The sequence below is a fragment of the Podarcis vaucheri genome (genome assembly GCF_965113315.1).
Source record: "Podarcis vaucheri genome assembly, chromosome: 7".
Classification (NCBI taxonomy): domain Eukaryota; kingdom Metazoa; phylum Chordata; class Lepidosauria; order Squamata; family Lacertidae; genus Podarcis; species Podarcis vaucheri.
Window position 1 is genome coordinate 18,471,881 of NC_138765.1, and position 5,965 is coordinate 18,477,845.

The window sequence follows — 5,965 nt, forward strand, 5'->3', positions numbered from 1 at the left end:
GAGTGCCTTGTGGAGAAGAAAAAGGATTCCCCCCCCCTGCAAAAGCCGGGCGGGAAGGCAGGGGGATTTGTATTTCGTAATCTGGCTGGGTGGACTTCGGAAGAAAATTGGAGGGTGGGGCAGTCCAGCTGTGGGATGGGGAGGGTAGAGATGGAGAATAGAAGGTGGATTTGGACTACAGGAGAGTGTTTGAGGCGGGAGGAGGAGGAAGGGGATCAGAGTAGATGATGGCCAGGGGTCAAAGATGTGGGTCAGATGTGTTACTGGAGGGGGTAAGTCAAGGAGCTGATAAGGGGATCCCTGGGTTATAAAACAGGGCCAGGGGCATCTGTGAGACATGGTTGGCAAACAAGAAGAAAGGAGCCCATGAACAGATGTTATGAGGCAACTGACACATCGTGCGTCAAATTGTGGATCCTCCTGGGCCCGTTAAGTGCCAAGGCCGTGAGGCAAGCTAGACAAAACCAAACCAGAAGCATTATAATGTTTGCTGGGCTCTTGTATAATTGTGTGGTTTATATCCCATAGAGCACGAGACTCTTAATTTCAGGGTGGTGGGTTTGAGTTCCACGTTGGGCAAAAAGGTTCCTGCGTTGCAGGGGGTTGGACTAGATGACCCTCGTGGTCCCTTCCAACTCTACCCGTTCTATGATTGTAAGGTAGGTTAGGCCGAGAGGCAGAGATTGGCTGCTGGGAACTGCAAGTGGGTGGGGGAACCCTGTTGGGCTCAGGCGTTGCTTGTGGGTATCTCAGAGCCGACTGGTTGGCTCCCGTGAGTCCAAGATGCCAGCCAATACGGCCTTCAAAAATTTATTTTCATTTTCTTGCTGCATTTATCTCCCACCTTTTCTCCAAAGAGCTCAAGTGGGCATACACAACAACCTGGGAGGAAGGTTAGGCGGAGACACGCTGGCTTGACCAAAGACACCCAGTGGGATGAGTGGGTAGGATCCAGTATTTCCCCCCTTCATTTTTATTAAAGAAAAAGTAATTAAAAGTGCGCACACGTGTGTGTGTGCAAACACACACATTTTATGACACAAGAAATAAAAGATAAAAGGGTGGCGATCAGATCTTATCATTGTGTTCCAATGTATTATAAATATTGACGTATCCATAAATCTGTATGTCTACATTCTTAAGAAACATGCTTATCTATATGTACTGTGTTAAGAAATACATACCAATACAAATTTAAATAAGAGAGTTGGAGGACAACATATTCTTGTCATATAACAACAAAAGGTACATTAAAGGTAAAGGGACCCCCGACCATTAGGTCCAGTTGTGGCCGACTCTGGGGTTGCGGTGCTCATCTCGCTTTACTGGCCGAGGGAGCCGGCGTACAGCTTCCGGGTCATGTGGCCAGCATGACTAAGCCACTTCTGGCGAACCAGAGCAGCACATGGAAACGCCGTTTACCTTCCCGCCGGAGCGGTACCTATTTATCTACTTGCACTTTGACATGCTTTCAAACTGCTAGGTTGGCAGGGGCAGGGACTGAGCAACGGGAACTCACCCCATCACGGGGATTCGAAAAAGGCACATTACTACCCCTCTTTTTCATTTTTAGCTAGGGAAAAGGTCATTATCGGTTCCAAAACCTATCTATCTAGGTTATCATGCCAGTATAGCCCCCCCCCCAGGTTTAATATTGAGACTCCAAAATAAAAATAAGCAGGCTAGTCCTGCCCTGGTCCCCTCTAAATTTCACCTCTGCTGTGAGATATGAATGCCTCTGGTCCTTTTCAGATGGGAAGATTAAACTCCCTATTTTTAAGAACATCTCCCTCCTCCTGACCAAATTTCCTTATTTAATTAGGGTTGCCATATTTCAAAAAGTGAAAATCCGGACTCAAACGTTGTTGTGGTTTTTTGTTTGTTTGTTTGTTTGTTTGTTTTGTTTTTTGGCCAAAGCAGTTGAGCTCCCCCCCACCCTGACATTTCAAGTTCTTTTCAAAAATTCCCCTCAGATGTCGTTTTTGAAGGGTGAATCACGGCAATGTCTGGGAAATTCTGGATGTATGGCACCCCTAATTTAATGCCAGTCACTCTTTCAGCCTGAGCTATGTCATAGTGTTGTTGTGCAAGAGGATAAAATGGGGCAGGGTGCGAGAATAATCAATTCCAGCTCCTTGGAGTAATAGTAGGACATAAAACAAACTTCTTAGTCCTGCAACTTGTAGTCAATTTTTTTTTTTTTAAAAAAGATCTGTTTTTAATACAAGTTCTAATGAACACTATGCCTTCTTCTAAAATGGTGCCTGCTGAGAGTTGCCAGTCACTCCTTCTCTCAGCCCGGTCTACCTCGTAGGGTAGTTGTGAAAAGGAGCAGAGAGGAGCCATGTATGCTGTCCTGAGCTCTTTAGAGAAAAGCCAAGTTATAGATAACCCTCAATCATTAGTAATAATAGTAATAACAATTCTGCTCTTTCACCGGAACATACGCAGAGTTTAATATTATTCAATTCAAACTCAGGCTAAGATTTCTTTCTTTGGACCAAAGCGGCCTGAATAAAAACCACATTAAAATACAAACAAAGGTCCTGATTAAAAGTTAAAATGTTATAAATACCAAATACCAACTTGACAGTCACGGCTTTCCCAAAAGATTTGGGGAAGTGTCGTTCGTTAAGAGTGCCGAGAGTTGCTGGGGGACCTCTCACAGAGCCACAATTCCCAGCACTCTTAAACTACATTTCCCAAAATTATTTGGCAGAAACCAGTACTGTTAAAGTGTTATAAGAGTGCTGTAAATGTATATTGTATATCTTAGTCTTGTGTATACTGTGTATCTTAGTTTTGTTTTGTTTTTTACCAGACGTCAACTGCTAGTTTTGGGGAATATATGACAGGGTATACATATTTTTTAACACGTGTGGCCATTTTTACACGTATCTCACAGAGTCAAGGGTTTTTATTTCTTTCTGAGTCAGATACACAATTGCCCTCAGAGATCCCCCCCCCTTTACACAGAACTTCTACGTTAAAGCGAACAGCCTCCCATGTCCTTAAACCACACGAAACTTTCGCTCCGGTCCAAAAACGGACACCAGGGACTCTGCTGCTGGAGTGAAATTTATTTTGACTTCTGCGCATCTCTCACAAAATCTCTCCTCTGCCTTCACAGAAGCCAGGCCCCATTCTGGCTTATGTCACCCCGCCTCAGGTTTTGACACACGGACTCTCTGCTCCAGATGCTGCTGGGATTAGTCACTTCAGAAGCTGGCCTGCAATCTCTTTTAGGGCTTCCCAATCCCAGGACAACATCCCCACCTAACGGGTCAGCAAAGGGCAAATTCCCCCATAGCCAGGAAAGCCTGTAACTTCCAGTTCAAAGGGCTTTCCCCTGAAATGTGAAGCGATAGCGGAAAGGCCAGAGACCAGGCATAGACAAGACTTCAGTAGTCCACCCTTTTCATTTTATCTCAGGCAACAATTTGGCCATCCCAACACTTTCCTCCACAAAAGAAACTCTCCTTCAGGTTCTGGAGCATTGCGTTTTCAGATATGTATCACACCCTCCAACATTTCACCATTTTCAATATAGGTTAAGATGTTGAGTAAAGTTAAGTGATAGAGGGTAAGGATTTGCTGAACTAAATATCTGAACTGGAATACAAAAAAGGAGGTGTGAGGAGGTCAAGAAACTAGTGAATGAAGTATAGGATATGAAAATACTAATCTTTTTTCTGTTTTGTTTTTTGGTGTTCTTTATTCTTTTTCTTCTATTCTGTTAAATGTTTTTCTGTTCTGTACCTTTATGTGTTTTGCTTTGTATTTTCTAATTTTTGTAGGTTTTTTTTGGCTTTTGTATTTTATGTTTAAATTTTGAAGCTATTAATTGTTCAATAAATATTACTTTAAAAAAAACAACAACATTTCACCAATGAAAATAGGGATGTCCTATGTAACAACAACAACAATTTTATTATCTATATTCCACCCATTAAACATCAAATAACTTTCCTACATAGGGCTGCCTTTAGATGTCTTCTAAAGGTTGTGCAAATAAACCTTCTTCAGAATCTGCATGCACACGAAAGCTTATACCCAGAACAAGCTTAGTTGGTCACTAAGGTGCTACTGGACAATTTTTATTTTTTTTAATTTATTTTGACTGCGCCAGACCAACATGGCTACCTACCTGACTCTAAAGGTTGTACAGTGAATGCTCAGGTTGCGAACATGATCCATGTGGGAGGCACGTTTGCAACCTGCAGCATTCGTAACCCTCAGTGCCGCATCTGCACACGCGCGGGTTGCAATTTAGCGCTTCTGCACATGCGTGACCGCCGAAACCCAGAACTTCCAGGTTCTGGTACTTCCAGGTTTCTGGTACTTCCAGGTTTCGGCACATCCGTAACCCCCCCTCAAAAAAACCGCAACCTGAAGCGTCTGTAACCCGAGGTATGACTGTACAGTTACTTATCTTCTTGGCTCAAACTCCATCCCATCCCAAATTTCTCTGACGTAAATAGGGACGTCCTAAGGAAAAGCGGGACATTCCGATATCAAATCAGAAACTGGGACGGCTTCTGTAAATCTGGGACATCCCTGGAAAATAGGGACACCTGGAGGGGCTGATATGTTGTTGTTGTTTAGTCGTTTAGTCGTGTCCGACTCTTCGTGACCCCATGGACCAGAGCACGCCAGGCACTTCTGTCCTCCACTGCCTCCCGCAGTTTGATCAAACTCATGCTGGTAGCTTCAAGAACACCATCCAACCATCTCATTCTCTGTCGTCCCCTTCTCCTTGTGCCCTCCATCTTTCCCAACATCAGGGTCTTTTCCAGGGAGTCTTCTCTTCTCATGAGGTGGCCAAAGTATTGGAGCCTCAGTTTCACGATCTGTCCTTCCAGTGAGCGCTCAGGGCTGATTTCCTTCAGAATGGAGAGGTTTGATCTTCTTGCAGTCCATGGGACTCTCAAGAGTCTCCTCCAGCACCATAATTCAAAAGCATCAATTCTTCGGCGATCAGAAGAGGGTCTGATATATATGTCTTTAAAAGAACACATTTTATGGAATAGGCCATTACAAAAATTAAATAGGCCTCGGGCATTCAAGCACTAGGCCTGGTTAGAGAGTTGGACTGGGACTTAGCAGACCAAGGTTCAAATCCCAACTCAGTCATGATGAAGCTGACTGGGTAAACTTAGACCAGTCACTGTCTCTCAGCCTAACTTACGTCACAGGTTTGCTGGGGGGGATAAAATGTGGAAGGAGGGGACCACACGCACCACCTAGAACTGCTTGCAGGGAAGATGGCACAGAAATGCAATAATAAGCAATAAACTGGCCAGAGGAGAAAGCAATGCCCACAGTTCTGTCAATGCCTGTCAGTTTTTTTTAAAAGCACACATGCCACTAGTCGTATACCAGGCCTCCCTTTCCACCAGACAGGCTCTGTGTTTTACAACCTTGTCTCCCATCAAAGCCCTACAAAGAGCATTTTGCACCTCCAGTAAACGAACACGTTTTCGCAGTAACTGGTCCGTTCAGCATGAATGTCCCATAGCCTTCCCAACTTACAACAGCCAGCACATCCATTCCTCCTTCACATCTTTATCTGATTCCGAAACTCAGCCGGTTTATTTGTAGGTGACCAAGGACAAAAATGAGATTGTCAGGAAGACAGGCGAGGATTTCCGAGCCGTGATATAGCCTCCCTCTTTCCTTTGCAAAAAGCAGCAGAGAAATAAATCTGCTTGCATGTGCGTGTACACACACACAAAGGCAGCTTAGGCACCATTTGCCAAGTAACAGATCTGTGGGAAGTTAGCCTGGGCTTGGCACACTTGACTGATTGCTGCCCCCAAGGCAATTGTCAGTGGTTCCACTTGGCTTCGGAGGCACGCTAGTCTCCCTGTCCTTATCTTTCTCGCTGTCACTCCAGCTAGAGGAAAGGTAACGGGGAGGAGGAAAGCCATTGGAGGGGGCAGAATCACCCTGCATTTGTGGGACT